The 17,535-nt window shown below is 65.3% G+C and overlaps 1 long non-coding RNA gene across 1 annotated transcript; it reads left to right on the top strand.

The window, feature by feature from the left end:
• Nucleotides 1-641: 641 nt before the first annotated feature.
• On the top strand, nucleotides 642-15,310 carry LOC140393377 (uncharacterized). The gene is made up of 2 exons (XR_011935584.1): nucleotides 642-824; nucleotides 14,863-15,310. It is a non-coding gene; the product is annotated as an uncharacterized lncRNA (long non-coding RNA).
• Nucleotides 15,311-17,535: the final 2,225 nt, after the last annotated feature.

Raw genomic sequence — 17,535 nt, 5'->3', positions numbered from 1 at the left:
TCCGTCCTGTCCATCGATCCGCGTATGGGGGCCAGAGCGGCCTCGATTGCCGTCTTCGTCACCGACATGAAGTCCTCCTTTACTGCCTCCCTATTTACTCCCTTTAGGAGAGCCGTCGAGATGGACTTCATCAGCCTCTCCATCGCCGACGGCGTTGGCGGCTCTGCTGACCCGCCATGTTTGGGATTCCCGTTGCCACGTTGGTCCCTGGCTCCGATGTTGCCACGTTGGTCCCTGGCTCCGATGTTGCCACGTTGGTCCCTGGCTCCGATGTTGCCACGTTGGTCCCTGGCTCCGATGTTGCCACGTTGGTCCCTGGCTCCGATGTTGCATCTGGTGGTTCGCCCCCATCCCAGATCAGACGGGTTGTTGATGGGGGGAGGGGGGAAGGTCGGGACGTTTGCTTTTTTCCTTGGGTCAGAAAGGTCTAAAAAGAAGTTTCGGGGCGGGAGCCACCGTTTGTCGGCCGCACAGCTCGCTGTCGCCACCGGACGTCAGTTTCTGGATTTAAGTTAATTACGAGCGTCTGTGTCTTTTTTCCTTTTTAAAAATTTTGTCTTCTCTTCTATTTTTCTGTTTGATTGTTTTGGGTTGTTCTGATTTTTATGAAAAAATTCTTAATGAACAGATTTTAAAAAATAAATTATACCAGTGCACGCAGCGCGAGAGCCGAAGTCCGAGGGGGTGGGGGGCGGTATTGGTTACACAGACTGACATACTAAGGCTGTTTATCCGTTTGTGCATCGTAAAGGTGACTGATGCGGAGAAGGAACTACACAATGTGACTCGAAAAATCGTGCAAGATGATTCCACACGACCAAAATGTCAGTACCATCTCCTCTCAATCTTGTTGCCTTTGTTAGACCTCTTCCTGTACATGAAGCTCCTCTGGGTGAGTGACAGCGACACAGTGACGGGGACGCAGTGACGGGGACGCAGTGACGGGGACGCAGTGACGGGGACGCAGTGACGGGGACGCAGCGACGGGGACGCAGTGACGGGGACGCAGCGACGGGGACGCAGTGACGGGGACGCAGTGACGGGGACGCAGTGACGGGGACGCAGCGACGGGGACGCAGCGACGGGGACGCAGCGACGGGGACACCGTGACGGGGACGCAGCGACGGGGACGCAGCGACGGGGACGCAGCGACGGGGACACAGCGACGGGGACACAGCGACGGGGACGCAGTGACGGGGACACCGTGACGGGGACGCAGCGACGGGGACACCGTGACGGGGACGCAGCGACGGGGACGCAGTGACGGGGACGCAGTGACGGGGACACCGTGACGGGGACACAGCGACGGGGACGCAGCGACGGGGACGCAGCGACGGGGACACCGTGACGGGGACGCAGCGACGGGGACACAGCGACGGGGACGCAGTGACGGGGACGCAGTGACGGGGACGCAGCGACGGGGACGCAGCGACGGGGATACCGTGACGGGGACACCGTGACGGGGACACAGCGACGGGGACGCAGTGACGGGGACACCGTGACGGGGACGCAGCGACGGGGATACCGTGACGGGGACGCAGCGACGGGGACACAGCGACGGGGACGCAGCGACGGGGATACCTTGACGGGGACACCGTGACGGGGACACAGTGACGGAGACTCAGTGACGGGGACACCGTGACGGGGACACCGTGACGGGGACGCAGTGACGGGGACGCAGTGACGGGGACGCAGTGACGGGGACGCAGCGACGGGGACGCAGTGACGGGGACACCGTGACGGGGACGCAGCGACGGGGACGCAGCGACGGGGACGCAGCGACGGGGACGCAGTGACGGGGACGCAGTGACGGGGACGCAGTGACGGGGACGCAGCGACGGGGACGCAGCGACGGGGACACAGCGACGGGGACACCGTGACGGGGACACAGTGACGGAGACTCAGTGACGGGGACACCGTGACGGGGACACCGTGACGGGGACGCAGCGACGGGGACGCAGTGACGGGGACACCTTGACGGGGACGCAGCGACGGGGACGCAGCGACGGGGACGCAGCGACGGGGACGCAGCGACGGGGACGCAGCGACGGGGACACAGTGACGGGGACACAGTGACGGGGACACAGTGACGGGGACGCCGTGACGGGGACTCAGTGACGGAGACTCAGTGACGGGGACACCGTGACGGGGACACCGTGACGGGGACGCAGCGACGGGGACGCAGCGACGGGGACGCAGCGACGGGGACGCAGCGACGGGGACGCAGCGACGGGGACGCAGTGACGGGGACACAGTGACGGGGACACCGTGACGGGGACGCAGTGACGGGGACGCAGTGACGGGGACACAGTGACGGGGACGCAGAGACGGGGACGCAGCGACGGGGACGCAGCGACGGGGACACAGCGACGGAGACTCAGCGACGGGGACACAGTGACGGGGACGCAGTGACGGGGACGCAGAGACGGGGACGCAGCGACGGAGACTCAGTGACGGAGACTCAGCGACGGGGACTCAGTGACGGGGACTCAGTGACGGGGACGCAGAGACGGGGACGCAGCGACGGAGACTCAGTGACGGAGACTCAGTGACGGGGACGCAGTGACGGGGACGCAGCGACGGGGACGCAGTGACGGGGACGCAGCGACGGGGACACCGTGACGGGGACACAGTGACGGAGACTCAGCGACGGGGACACAGTGACGGGGATACCGTGACGGGGACGCAGCGACGGGGACACAGCGACGGGGACACCGTGACGGGGACACAGTGACGGAGACTCAGTGACGGGGACACCGTGACGGGGACACAGTGACGGAGACTCAGTGACGGGGACGCAGTGACGGGGACACCGTGACGGGGACGCAGCGACGGGGACACCGTGACGGGGACACAGTGACGGGGACACAGTGACGGAGACTCAGTGACGGAGACTCAGTGACGGGGACGCAGTGACGGGGACACCGTGACGGGGACACAGTGACGGAGACTCAGTGACGGGGACGCAGCGACGGAGACTCAGTGACGGAGACTCAGTGACGGAGACTCAGTGACGGGGACGCAGCGACGGAGACTCAGTGACGGAGACTCAGTGACGGGGACACAGTGACGGGGACGCAGTGACGGGGACGCAGCGACGGGGACGCAGTGACGGGGACACCGTGACGGGGACGCAGTGACGGAGACTCAGTGACGGGGACACCGTGACGGGGACACAGTGACGGAGACTCAGTGACGGGGACGCAGTGACGGGGACACCGTGACGGGGACACAGTGACGGGGACGCAGCGACGGGGACGCAGCGACGGAGACTCAGCGACGGGGACTCAGCGACGGGGACACCGTGACGGGGACGCAGCGACGGGGACACAGTGACGGGGACGCAGTGACGGGGACACAGTGACGGGGACGCAGCGACGGGGACACAGTGACGGGGACACAGTGACGGGGACGCAGCGACGGGGACGCAGTGACGGAGACTCAGTGACGGGGACGCAGTGACGGAGACTCAGTGACGGGGACGCAGTGACGGGGACACCGTGACGGGGACGCAGCGACGGGGACACAGTGACGGGGACGCAGTGACGGGGACACAGTGACGGGGACACAGTGACGGGGACACCGTGACGGGGACGCAGTGACGGGGACGCAGTGACGGAGACTCAGTGACGGGGACACCGTGACGGGGACACAGTGACGGAGACTCAGTGACGGGGACGCAGTGACGGGGACGCAGTGACGGGGACTCAGTGACGGGGATACCGTGACGGGGACGCAGCGACGGGGACGCAGCGACGGGGACACCGTGACGGGGACGCAGTGACGGAGACTCAGTGACGGGGACACCGTGACGGGGACGCAGCGACGGGGACGCAGCGACGGGGACACAGCGACGGGGACGCAGTGACGGAGACTCAGTGACGGGGACACCGTGACGGGGACGCAGCGACGGGGACACCGTGACGGGGACGCAGTGACGGAGACTCAGTGACGGGGACACCGTGACGGGGACGCAGCGACGGGGACACCGTGACGGGGACGCAGCGACGGGGACGCAGCGACGGGGACGCAGTGACGGGGACGCAGTGACGGGGACACCGTGACGGAGACTCAGTGACGGGGACGCAGTGACGGGGACGCAGTGACGGGGACGCAGCGACGGGGACGCAGTGACGGAGACTCAGTGACGGAGACTCAGTGACGGGGACGCAGTGACGGGGACGCAGTGACGGGGACGCAGTGACGGGGACGCAGCGACGGGGACGCAGCGACGGGGACGCAGCGACGGGGACGCAGTGACGGAGACTCAGTGACGGGGACACAGCGACGGGGACACAGCGACGGGGACACAGTGACGGGGACGCAGTGACGGGGACGCAGTGACGGGGACGCAGTGACGGGGACGCAGTGACGGGGACACCGTGACGGGGACGCAGTGACGGGGACACAGTGACGGGGACACCGTGACGGGGACACCGTGACGGGGACACAGTGACGGAGACTCAGTGACGGGGACGCAGTGACGGGGACGCAGTGACGGGGACTCAGTGACGGGGACGCAGCGACGGGGACGCAGCGACGGAGACTCAGTGACGGGGACACCGTGACGGGGACACAGCGACGGGGACGCAGCGACGGGGACACAGCGACGGGGACACCGTGACGGGGACGCAGTGACGGAGACTCAGCGACGGGGACGCAGTGACGGGGACGCAGCGACGGGGACGCAGCGACGGGGACGCAGTGACGGAGACTCAGTGACGGGGACACCGTGACGGGGACGCAGCGACGGGGACGCAGCGACGGGGACACAGCGACGGGGACACCGTGACGGGGACGCAGTGACGGGGACGCAGTGACGGAGACTCAGTGACGGAGACTCAGTGACGGAGACGCAGCGACGGGGACACAGTGACGGGGACACAGCGACGGGGACGCAGTGACGGGGACGCAGTGACGGGGACACAGCGACGGGGACGCAGTGACGGGGACGCAGTGACGGAGACTCAGTGACGGAGACTCAGTGACGGGGACACCGTGACGGGGACACCGTGACGGGGACACAGCGACGGGGACGCAGTGACGGGGACGCAGTGACGGGGACGCAGTGACGGGGACACCGTGACGGGGACACAGTGACGGGGACACCGTGACGGGGACACAGTGACGGAGACTCAGTGACGGAGACTCAGTGACGGGGACACAGCGACGGGGACGCAGTGACGGGGACGCAGTGACGGGGACGCAGTGACGGAGACTCAGTGACGGGGACACCGTGACGGGGACACAGTGACGGGGACACCGTGACGGGGACACCGTGACGGGGACACCGTGACGGGGACGCAGGGACGGAGACGCAGTGACGGGGACGCAGGGACGGAGACACAGCGACGGGGACGCAGTGACGGGGACGCAGTGACGGGGACGCAGTGACGGGGACGCAGCGACGGGGACGCAGCGACGGGGACGCAGTGACGGGGACGCAGTGACGGGGACGCAGTGACGGAGACGCAGTGACGGGGACTCAGTGACGGGGACACAGCGACGGGGACGCAGTGACGGGGACGCAGTGACGGGGACGCAGTGACGGGGACGCAGCGACGGGGACGCAGTGACGGGGACGCAGTGACGGGGACGCAGTGACGGGGACACCGTGACGGGGACGCAGCGACGGGGACGCAGTGACGGAGACTCAGTGACGGGGACGCAGTGACGGGGACGCAGTGACGGGGACACCGTGACGGAGACTCAGTGACGGAGACTCAGTGACGGAGACTCAGTGACGGGGACGCAGTGACGGGGACGCAGTGACGGGGACGCAGTGACGGGGACGCAGTGACGGGGACGCAGTGACGGGGACGCAGTGACGGGGACGCAGTGACGGGGACGCAGCGACGGGGACACAGCGACGGGGACACAGTGACGGAGACTCAGTGACGGGGACACAGTGACGGAGACTCAGTGACGGAGACTCAGTGACGGGGACACCGTGACGGGGACGCAGTGACGGGGACGCAGCGACGGGGACGCAGTGACGGGGACGCAGCGACGGGGACACAGTGACGGAGACTCAGTGACGGGGACACAGTGACGGAGACACAGCGACGGGGACACAGTGACGGAGACTCAGTGACGGGGACGCAGTGACGGGGACGCAGCGACGGGGACGCAGCGACGGGGACGCAGCGACGGGGACGCAGCGACGGGGACGCAGCGACGGGGACTCAGTGACGGAGACTCAGTGACGGGGACGCAGTGACGGGGACACCGTGACGGGGACGCAGTGACGGGGACGCAGTGACGGGGACACCGTGACGGGGACACCGTGACGGGGACACCGTGACGGGGACGCAGTGACGGGGACGCAGCGACGGGGACGCAGTGACGGGGACGCAGTGACGGGGACACCGTGACGGGGACGCAGTGACGGGGACACCGTGACGGGGACGCAGTGACGGGGACACCGTGACGGGGACGCAGTGACGGGGACGCAGCGACGGGGACGCAGTGACGGGGACGCAGCGACGGGGACACAGTGACGGAGACTCAGTGACGGGGACGCAGCGACGGGGACGCAGCGACGGGGACGCAGCGACGGGGACACCGTGACGGGGACACAGCGACGGAGACTCAGTGACGGGGACACAGTGACGGAGACTCAGTGACGGAGACTCAGTGACGGGGACGCAGCGACGGGGACACAGTGACGGAGACTCAGTGACGGAGACTCAGTGACGGGGACGCAGCGACGGGGACGCAGCGACGGGGACACCGTGACGGGGACACAGCGACGGGGACGCAGCGACGGGGACGCAGTGACGGAGACTCAGTGACGGAGACTCAGTGACGGGGACACCGTGACGGGGACGCAGTGACGGAGACTCAGTGACGGGGACTCAGTGACGGGGACGCAGTGACGGGGACACAGCGACGGGGACACAGCGACGGGGACACCGTGACGGGGACGCAGCGACGGGGACGCAGCGACGGGGACGCAGCGACGGGGACACAGCGACGGGGACACCGTGACGGGGACGCAGTGACGGAGACTCAGTGACGGGGACTCAGTGACGGGGACGCAGTGACGGAGACTCAGTGACGGGGACACCGTGACGGGGACGCAGCGACGGGGACACAGTGACGGGGACACCGTGACGGGGACGCAGTGACGGAGACTCAGTGACGGGGACACCGTGACGGGGACGCAGCGACGGGGACGCAGCGACGGGGACACCGTGACGGGGACGCAGCGACGGAGACTCAGTGACGGGGACTCAGTGACGGGGACACCGTGACGGGGACGCAGCGACGGAGACTCAGTGACGGAGACTCAGTGACGGGGACACCGTGACGGGGACGCAGCGACGGAGACTCAGTGACGGGGACTCAGTGACGGGGACACCGTGACGGGGACGCAGCGACGGGGACACAGCGACGGAGACTCAGTGACGGAGACTCAGTGACGGGGACACCGTGACGGGGACACCGTGACGGGGACACAGTGACGGGGACACAGCGACGGGGGCGCAGCGACGGGGACGCAGTGACGGGGACGCAGTGACGGAGACTCAGTGACGGGGACTCAGTGACGGGGACACCGTGACGGGGACGCAGCGACGGGGACGCAGCGACGGGGACACAGCGACGGGGACGCAGTGACGGAGACTCAGTGACGGGGACACCGTGACGGGGACGCAGCGACGGGGACACAGTGACGGGGACACCGTGACGGGGACGCAGCGACGGGGACGCAGCGACGGGGACACAGCGACGGGGACGCAGTGACGGAGACTCAGTGACGGGGACGCAGTGACGGGGACGCAGTGACGGGGACGCAGTGACGGGGACGCAGTGACGGGGACACCGTGACGGGGACACAGTGACGGGGACGCAGCGACGGGGACGCAGCGACGGGGACGCAGCGACGGGGACGCAGCGACGGGGACACAGTGACGGGGACACCGTGACGGGGACACAGTGACGGAGACTCAGCGACGGGGACGCAGTGACGGGGACGCAGTGACGGGGACACCGTGACGGGGACTCAGTGACGGAGACTCAGTGACGGGGACTCAGTGACGGGGACTCAGTGACGGGGACTCAGTGACGGAGACTCAGTGACGGAGACTCAGTGACGGAGACTCAGTGACGGGGATACCGTGACGGGGACGCAGTGACGGGGACGCAGTGACGGAGACTCAGTGACGGGGACTCAGTGACGGGGACACCGTGACGGGGACACAGTGACGGAGACTCAGTGACGGAGACTCAGTGACGGGGACACCGTGACGGGGACGCAGCGACGGAGACTCAGTGACGGGGACTCAGTGACGGGGACACCGTGACGGGGACACAGCGACGGGGACACCGTGACGGGGACGCAGTGACGGAGACTCAGTGACGGGGACACCGTGACGGGGACGCAGCGACGGGGACACAGTGACGGGGACACCGTGACGGGGACACAGCGACGGGGACACAGTGACGGAGACACAGTGACGGGGACACCGTGACGGGGACGCAGTGACGGAGACTCAGTGACGGGGACGCAGTGACGGAGACTCAGTGACGGGGATACCGTGACGGGGACGCAGTGACGGAGACACAGTGACGGGGACACCGTGACGGGGACACCGTGACGGGGACACAGCGACGGAGACACAGTGACGGGGACACCGTGACGGGGACACAGCGACGGAGACACAGTGACGGGGACTCAGCGACGGGGACACCGTGACGGGGACGCAGTGACGGAGACACAGTGACGGGGACGCAGCGACGGGGACACCGTGACGGGGACACAGCGACGGAGACACAGTGACGGGGACGCAGCGACGGGGACACCGTGACGGGGACGCAGTGACGGAGACACAGTGACGGGGACGCAGCGACGGGGACACCGTGACGGGGACACAGCGACGGAGACACAGTGACGGGGACGCAGCGACGGGGACACCGTGACGGGGACACAGCGACGGGGACGCAGCGACGGGGACACAGTGACGGGGACACCGTGACGGGGACGCAGTGACGGAGACTCAGTGACGGAGACACAGCGACGGGGACGCAGCGACGGGGACACAGTGACGGGGACGCAGTGACGGGGACACAGCGACGGGGACGCAGCGACGGGGACACAGTGACGGGGACGCAGTGACGGGGATACCGTGACGGGGACGCAGTGACGGGGACGCAGTGACGGAGACTCAGTGACGGGGACACCGTGACGGGGACACCGTGACGGGGACACAGTGACGGAGACTCAGTGACGGGGATACCGTGACGGGGACGCAGTGACGGGGACGCAGTGACGGAGACTCAGTGACGGGGATACCGTGACGGGGACGCAGTGACGGGGACGCAGTGACGGAGACTCAGTGACGGGGACACCGTGACGGGGACACCGTGACGGGGACACAGTGACGGAGACTCAGTGACGGGGACACAGTGACGGAGACTCAGTGACGGGGACACCGTGACGGGGACGCAGCGACGGGGACACCGTGACGGGGACGCAGTGACGGAGACTCAGTGACGGGGACACCGTGACGGGGACGCAGCGACGGGGACACAGTGACGGGGACACCGTGACGGGGACACAGTGACGGAGACTCAGTGACGGGGACGCAGTGACGGGGACGCAGTGACGGGGACGCAGCGACGGGGACGCAGTGACGGGGACGCAGTGACGGGGACGCAGCGACGGGGACTCAGTGACGGGGACTCAGTGACGGGGACTCAGTGACGGAGACTCAGTGACGGAGACTCAGTGACGGGGACGCAGCGACGGGGACGCAGTGACGGGGACTCAGCGACGGGGACGCAGTGACGGGGACGCAGTGACGGGGACGCAGTGACGGAGACTCAGTGACGGGGACACAGTGACGGGGACACCGTGACGGAGACTCAGTGACGGGGATACCGTGACGGGGACACCGTGACGGAGACTCAGTGACGGGGACACCGTGACGGGGACACAGCGACGGGGACGCAGTGACGGGGATACCGTGACGGGGACGCAGTGACGGGGACGCAGTGACGGAGACTCAGTGACGGGGACACCGTGACGGGGACGCAGTGACGGGGACGCAGTGACGGGGACGCAGCGACGGGGACGCAGCGACGGGGACGCAGCGACGGGGACGCAGTGACGGGGACACCGTGACGGGGACACAGTGACGGGGATACCGTGACGGGGACACCGTGACGGGGACGCAGTGACGGAGACTCAGTGACGGGGACACCGTGACGGGGACGCAGCGACGGGGACGCAGCGACGGGGACACAGCGACGGGGACACCGTGACGGGGACACAGTGACGGAGACTCAGTGACGGGGACACAGTGACGGGGACACCGTGACGGGGACGCAGCGACGGGGACGCAGTGACGGAGACTCAGTGACGGAGACTCAGTGACGGGGACGCAGTGACGGGGACGCAGTGACGGGGACACCGTGACGGGGACGCAGTGACGGGGACGCAGTGACGGGGACACCGTGACGGGGACACCGTGACGGGGACGCAGCGACGGGGACACAGCGACGGGGACACCGTGACGGGGACGCAGTGACGGGGACGCAGTGACGGGGACGCAGTGACGGGGACACCGTGACGGGGACGCAGTGACGGGGACGCAGTGACGGGGACGCAGTGACGGGGACACCGTGACGGGGACGCAGCGACGGGGACGCAGTGACGGGGACGCAGCGACGGGGACACAGCGACGGGGACACAGTGACGGGGATACCGTGACGGGGACACCGTGACGGGGACGCAGTGACGGGGACGCAGTGACGGGGACGCAGTGACGGGGACACCGTGACGGGGACACCGTGACGGGGACACCGTGACGGGGACGCAGTGACGGGGACACCGTGACGGGGACGCAGTGACGGGGACACCGTGACGGGGACACCGTGACGGGGACGCAGTGACGGGGACGCAGCGACGGGGACGCAGCGACGGGGACACCGTGACGGGGACGCAGTGACGGGGACACCGTGACGGGGACACCGTGACGGGGACGCAGCGACGGGGACACCGTGACGGGGACGCAGCGACGGGGACGCAGTGACGGGGACGCAGCGACGGGGACGCAGCGACGGGGACGCAGCGACGGGGACGCAGCGACGGGGACGCAGTGACGGGGACACAGTGACGGGGACACAGTGACGGAGACTCAGTGACGGGGACGCAGTGACGGGGACGCAGTGACGGGGACACCGTGACGGGGACGCAGTGACGGGGACGCAGCGACGGGGACGCAGTGACGGGGACGCAGCGACGGGGACACCGTGACGGGGACGCAGTGACGGGGACGCAGTGACGGGGACGCAGCGACGGAGACTCAGTGACGGGGACACCGTGACGGGGACGCAGTGACGGGGACGCAGTGACGGGGACGCAGCGACGGGGACGCAGTGACGGGGACGCAGTGACGGGGACGCAGTGACGGGGACGCAGTGACGGGGACGCAGCGACGGAGACTCAGTGACGGGGACACCGTGACGGGGACACCGTGACGGGGACACAGTGACGGGGACGCAGTGACGGGGACGCAGCGACGGGGACGCAGCGACGGGGACGCAGTGACGGGGACGCAGTGACGGGGACGCAGTGACGGGGACGCAGCGACGGGGACGCAGCGACGGGGACGCAGCGACGGGGACACCGTGACGGGGACTCAGTGACGGGGACGCAGTGACGGGGACGCAGTGACGGGGACGCAGCGACGGGGGCGCAGCGACGGGGGCGCAGCGACGGGGGCGCAGCGACGGGGGCGCAGCGACGGGGACGCAGCGACGGGGACACAGCGACGGGGACACAGTGACGGAGACTCAGCGACGGGGACGCAGTGACGGGGACACAGCGACGGGGACACAGTGACGGAGACTCAGTGACGGGGACGCAGTGACGGGGGCGCAGCGACGGGGACACAGCGACGGGGACACAGTGACGGAGACTCAGCGACGGGGACGCAGCGACGGGGACACAGCGACGGGGACACAGCGACGGAGACTCAGTGACGGGGACACCGTGACGGGGACACCGTGACGGGGACGCAGTGACGGGGACGCAGTGACGGGGACGCAGCGACGGGGACGCAGCGACGGGGACGCAGCGACGGGGACGCAGCGACGGGGACGCAGCGACGGGGACGCAGCGACGGGGACGCAGTGACGGGGACGCAGCGACGGGGACGCAGTGACGGGGACGCAGTGACGGGGACACAGTGACGGGGACACCGTGACGGGGACACAGTGACGGAGACTCAGTGACGGGGGCGCAGCGACGGGGGCGCAGCGACGGGGACGCAGCGACGGGGACACAGCGACGGGGACACAGTGACGGAGACTCAGCGACGGGGACGCAGTGACGGGGACACAGCGACGGGGACACAGTGACGGAGACTCAGTGACGGGGACGCAGTGACGGGGGCGCAGCGACGGGGACACAGCGACGGGGACACAGTGACGGAGACTCAGCGACGGGGACGCAGCGACGGGGACACAGCGACGGGGACACAGCGACGGAGACTCAGTGACGGGGACACCGTGACGGGGACACCGTGACGGGGACGCAGTGACGGGGACGCAGTGACGGGGACGCAGCGACGGGGACGCAGCGACGGGGACGCAGCGACGGGGACGCAGCGACGGGGACGCAGCGACGGGGACGCAGCGACGGGGACGCAGCGACGGGGACGCAGCGACGGGGACGCAGCGACGGGGACGCAGTGACGGGGACACAGTGACGGGGACACCGTGACGGGGACACAGTGACGGAGACTCAGTGACGGGGACGCAGTGACGGGGACGCAGTGACGGGGACGCAGCGACGGGGACACAGCGACGGGGACACCGTGACGGGGACGCAGTGACGGGGACGCAGTGACGGGGACGCAGCGACGGGGACGCAGCGACGGGGACGCAGCGACGGGGACGCAGCGACGGGGACGCAGCGACGGGGACACAGCGACGGGGACACCGTGATGGGGACACAGTGACGGAGACTCAGTGACGGGGACACCGTGACGGGGACGCAGTGACGGGGACGCAGCGACGGGGACGCAGCGACGGGGACGCAGCGACGGGGACGCAGTGACGGGGACGCAGTGACGGGGACACAGTGACGGGGACACCGTGACGGGGACACAGTGACGGAGACTCAGTGACGGGGACGCAGTGACGGGGACGCAGTGACGGGGACGCAGTGACGGGGACGCAGCGACGGGGACGCAGCGACGGGGACGCAGCGACGGGGACGCAGCGACGGGGACGCAGCGACGGGGACACAGCGACGGGGACACCGTGACGGGGATACCGTGACGGGGATACCGTGACGGGGACACCGTGACGGGGACACAGTGACGGAGACTCAGTGACGGGGACACAGTGACGGAGACTCAGTGACGGGGACACAGTGACGGAGACTCAGTGACGGGGACACAGTGACGGAGACTCAGTGACGGGGACGCAGTGACGGGGACGCAGTGACGGGGACGCAGTGACGGGGACGCAGCGACGGGGACGCAGCGACGGGGACGCAGCGACGGGGACGCAGCGACGGGGACGCAGCGACGGGGACACAGCGACGGGGACACCGTGATGGGGACACAGTGACGGAGACTCAGTGACGGGGACACCGTGACGGGGACGCAGTGACGGGGACGCAGCGACGGGGACGCAGTGACGGGGACGCAGCGACGGGGACGCAGTGACGGGGACGCAGTGACGGGGACACAGTGACGGGGACACCGTGACGGGGACACAGTGACGGAGACTCAGTGACGGGGACGCAGTGACGGGGACGCAGTGACGGGGACGCAGTGACGGGGACGCAGCGACGGGGACGCAGCGACGGGGACGCAGCGACGGGGACGCAGCGACGGGGACGCAGCGACGGGGACACAGCGACGGGGACACCGTGACGGGGATACCGTGACGGGGATACCGTGACGGGGACACCGTGACGGGGACACAGTGACGGAGACTCAGTGACGGGGACACAGTGACGGAGACTCAGTGACGGGGACACAGTGACGGAGACTCAGTGACGGGGACACAGTGACGGAGACTCAGTGACGGGGACACAGTGACGGAGACTCAGTGACGGGGACACAGTGACGGAGACTCAGTGACGGGGACACAGTGACGGGGACGCAGTGACGGGGACACAGTGACGGGGACACAGTGACGGAGACTCAGTGACGGGGACGCAGTGACGGGGACGCAGCGACGGGGACGCAGCGACGGGGACGCAGCGACGGGGACGCAGTGACGGAGACGCAGCGACGGGGACGCAGTGACGGAGACTCAGTGACGGAGACGCAGCGACGGGGACGCAGCGACGGGGACGCAGCGACGGGGACGCAGCGACGGGGACACAGCGACGGGGACACAGCGACGGGGACACAGCGACGGGGACACCGTGACGGGGACACCGTGACGGGGACACAGTGACGGAGACTCAGTGACGGAGACTCAGTGACGGGGACGCAGTGACGGGGACGCAGCGACGGGGACGCAGCGACGGGGACGCAGCGACGGGGACACAGCGACGGGGACTCAGCGACGGGGACTCAGCGACGGGGACGCAGCGACGGAGACTCAGTGACGGGGGCGCAGTGACGGGGACTCAGCGACGGGGACTCAGCGACGGGGACTCAGCGACGGGGACTCAGCGACGGGGACTCAGCGACGGGGACGCAGTGACGGGGACACCGTGACGGGGACACAGTGACGGGGACACCGTGACGGGGACACCGTCATGGGGCGATTGGATAGAGGGTAGACCTGTAAAGACTTAATTACCTGCAAAGATTCGCATTCAAAGTACCATCTTGCATAATTGGCTTTGTCTTTATAATTCCTAGTTAATTCCTTTTCTGTTTTCTGTAGATGTTGAGAAGGGCTGTCCTTTCCCTCACATCGTCAGGTGTGTGCGTCACAGTTACAGTGCGGGAGTTAGTGAGGCTGCAGTGCAGAGGGTACTGGACAGACTGGAGTGTGACAGCGAGATAGTCAGCACCATGGACCGACACTACACAATATCCTGACTGGGACTCAACCCGAGAAACTCCCTTGGCACGGGGCATCAACCCGGGCACCGACAACAACCTTGGCGCTGGAGCCGAGGGGACCTGAGCCTTGATTCACAACCCCACATGGGTGATTATCCAGCCTGTCACTGAGACAGGATTCTGGAGTGTTCAGTCTTTTGGCCAGTGTAGGGGCTGGAATGTACCATGCAGCCCCAAGGGTTTCTTCTCAATCTCAGGTAACATAACTTGGTGGTTTGATTTTATATTTGTGAACCACTCTGAACAAAATAAAGAATTCAAATTTATTTAAACATGGTACGTTTTATATTCACAAGTTTTATAACACATGGTGTGAACCGAATTGACTAAAGACTGGCATCTGTGATTCTGGGGGCCTCCAGAGGAGGCCATGGTGGATCATCCATTTGGCACTTCAGGCTTAAGATCGTTGCAAATGCATCAGCCTTATCCTTTGAACTAATTCCTAGGTGTGCGCATCACCTAAAATCTGTCCTGGTCCACCTACATCGACGCTACGACCAAGAAAGCACAATAGCGCCTATACTTCCTCAGGAAACTAAGGAAATTCGGCATGTCCACACTGACTCTTACCAACTTTTACAGATGCACCATAGAAAGCATCCTATCGGGCTGCATCACAGCCTGGTATGGCAACTGCTCGGCCCAGGACCGCAAGAAACTTCAGAGAGTCGTGAACACAGCCCAATCCATTCCAACTTCTTCCATCGGGCAGGAGATACAAAAGTCTGAGAACACGCACTAACAGAATCAAAAACAGCTTCTTCCCCACTGTTACCAGACTCCTGAATGACCCTGTTATGGACTGACCTGATCAATACTCCACTCCTGTATGCTTCACCCATTGCCGGTGTCTATGTAGTTACATTGTGTACCTTTTGTTGCCCTATTATGTATTTTCTTTTCTTTCATGTACTAAGTGATCTATTTGAGCTGCTCGCAGAAAAATATTTTTCACTCTACCTCAGTACACGTGACAGTAAACAAATCCAATCCAATGTGCTGGGCTCCTCCATCATTGAGGATGGGGATATTTGTGGAGCCTCCTCCTCCAGCGAGTTGTTTAATTGCCCACCGCCATTCACGGCTGGACGTGGCAGGACTGCAGAGCTTAGATCTGATACATTGGTTGTAGAATCCCTTTGCTCTGGTTATGCTGTTTGGCATGCAAGTTCTGTATTGTAGCTTCACCAGGCTGGCACCTGATTGTTAGGCCAGCCTGATGGTGTGCCTGGCATGCTCTCCTGCACTCTTCAGTCACATTGAGAATGATTTAATTTTTGATGCTGCGTATGGTGGGAGTGGAGAAGGGAGTGTTGGGGAAGGTGGGATTGACACCTGGGGAGTGGTGATGGGGGAATAGATTCCAATGTCCAGTATTTGTGCAGACACCGGAATCTGCTGGATTTGTGCTTCAGAACCGTGTAAATGTTTGCAAAGTGGAACTAAGAACTGCTTACGAGTATTTACTGAGTGTTTGTGAAGTGGGAGATATGCCTGTGGCCTGCTCACTTCCAAAGGGTTCAGTGTTGGGGCCACAGCTGTTCTCTTTATATATTAACGATCTAGATGACGGGACTGGGGGCATTCTGGCTAGGTTTGCCGATGATACAAAGATAGGTGGAGGGGCAGGTAGTATTGAGGAGGTGGGGAGGCTGCAGAAAGATTTAGACAGTTTAGGAGAGTGGTCCAAGAAATGGCTGATGAAATTCAACGTGGGCAAGTGCGAGGTCTTGCACTTCGGAAAAAAGAATAGAGGCATGGACTATTTTCTAAATGGTGACAAAATTCATAATGCTGAAGTGCAAAGGGACTTGGGAGTCCTAGTCCAGGATTCTCTAAAGGTAAACTTGCAGGTTGAGTCCGTAATTAAGAAAGCAAATGCAATGTTGTCATTTATCTCAAGAGGCTTGGAATATAAAAGCAGGGATGTACTTCTGAAGCTTTATAAAGCATTAGTTAGGCCCCATTTAGAATACTGTGAGCAATTTTGGGCCCCACACCTCAGGAAGGACATACTGGCACTGGAGCGGGTCCAGCGGAGATTCACACGGATGATCCCAGGAATGGTAGGCCTAACATAAGATGAACGTCTGAGGATCCTGGGATTATATTCATTGGAGTTTAGGAGGTTGCAGGGAGATCTAATAGAAACTTACAAGATAATGAATGGCTTAGATAGGGTGGACGTAGGGAAGTTGTTTCCATTAGCAGGGGAGACTAGGACCCGGGGGCACAGCCTTAGAATAAAAGGGAGTCACTTTAGAACAGAGATGAGGAGAAATTTCTTCAGCCAGAGAGTGGTGGGGCTGTGGAATTCATTGCCACAGAGGGCGGTGGAGGCCGGGACGTTGAGTGTCTTTCAGACAGAAGTTGATAAATTCTTGATTTCTCGAGGAATTAAGGGCTATGGAGAGAGAGCGGGTAAATGGAGTTGAAATCAGCCATGATTGAATGGTGGAGTGGACTCGATGGGCCGAATGGCCTTATT

The sequence above is a fragment of the Scyliorhinus torazame genome, chromosome 16 (genome assembly GCF_047496885.1).
Source record: "Scyliorhinus torazame isolate Kashiwa2021f chromosome 16, sScyTor2.1, whole genome shotgun sequence".
In the NCBI taxonomy this organism is placed as follows: domain Eukaryota; kingdom Metazoa; phylum Chordata; class Chondrichthyes; order Carcharhiniformes; family Scyliorhinidae; genus Scyliorhinus; species Scyliorhinus torazame.
The sequence above is the reverse complement of the archived record's forward strand: the minus strand, read 5'-3'. Positions and strand labels throughout refer to the sequence as shown.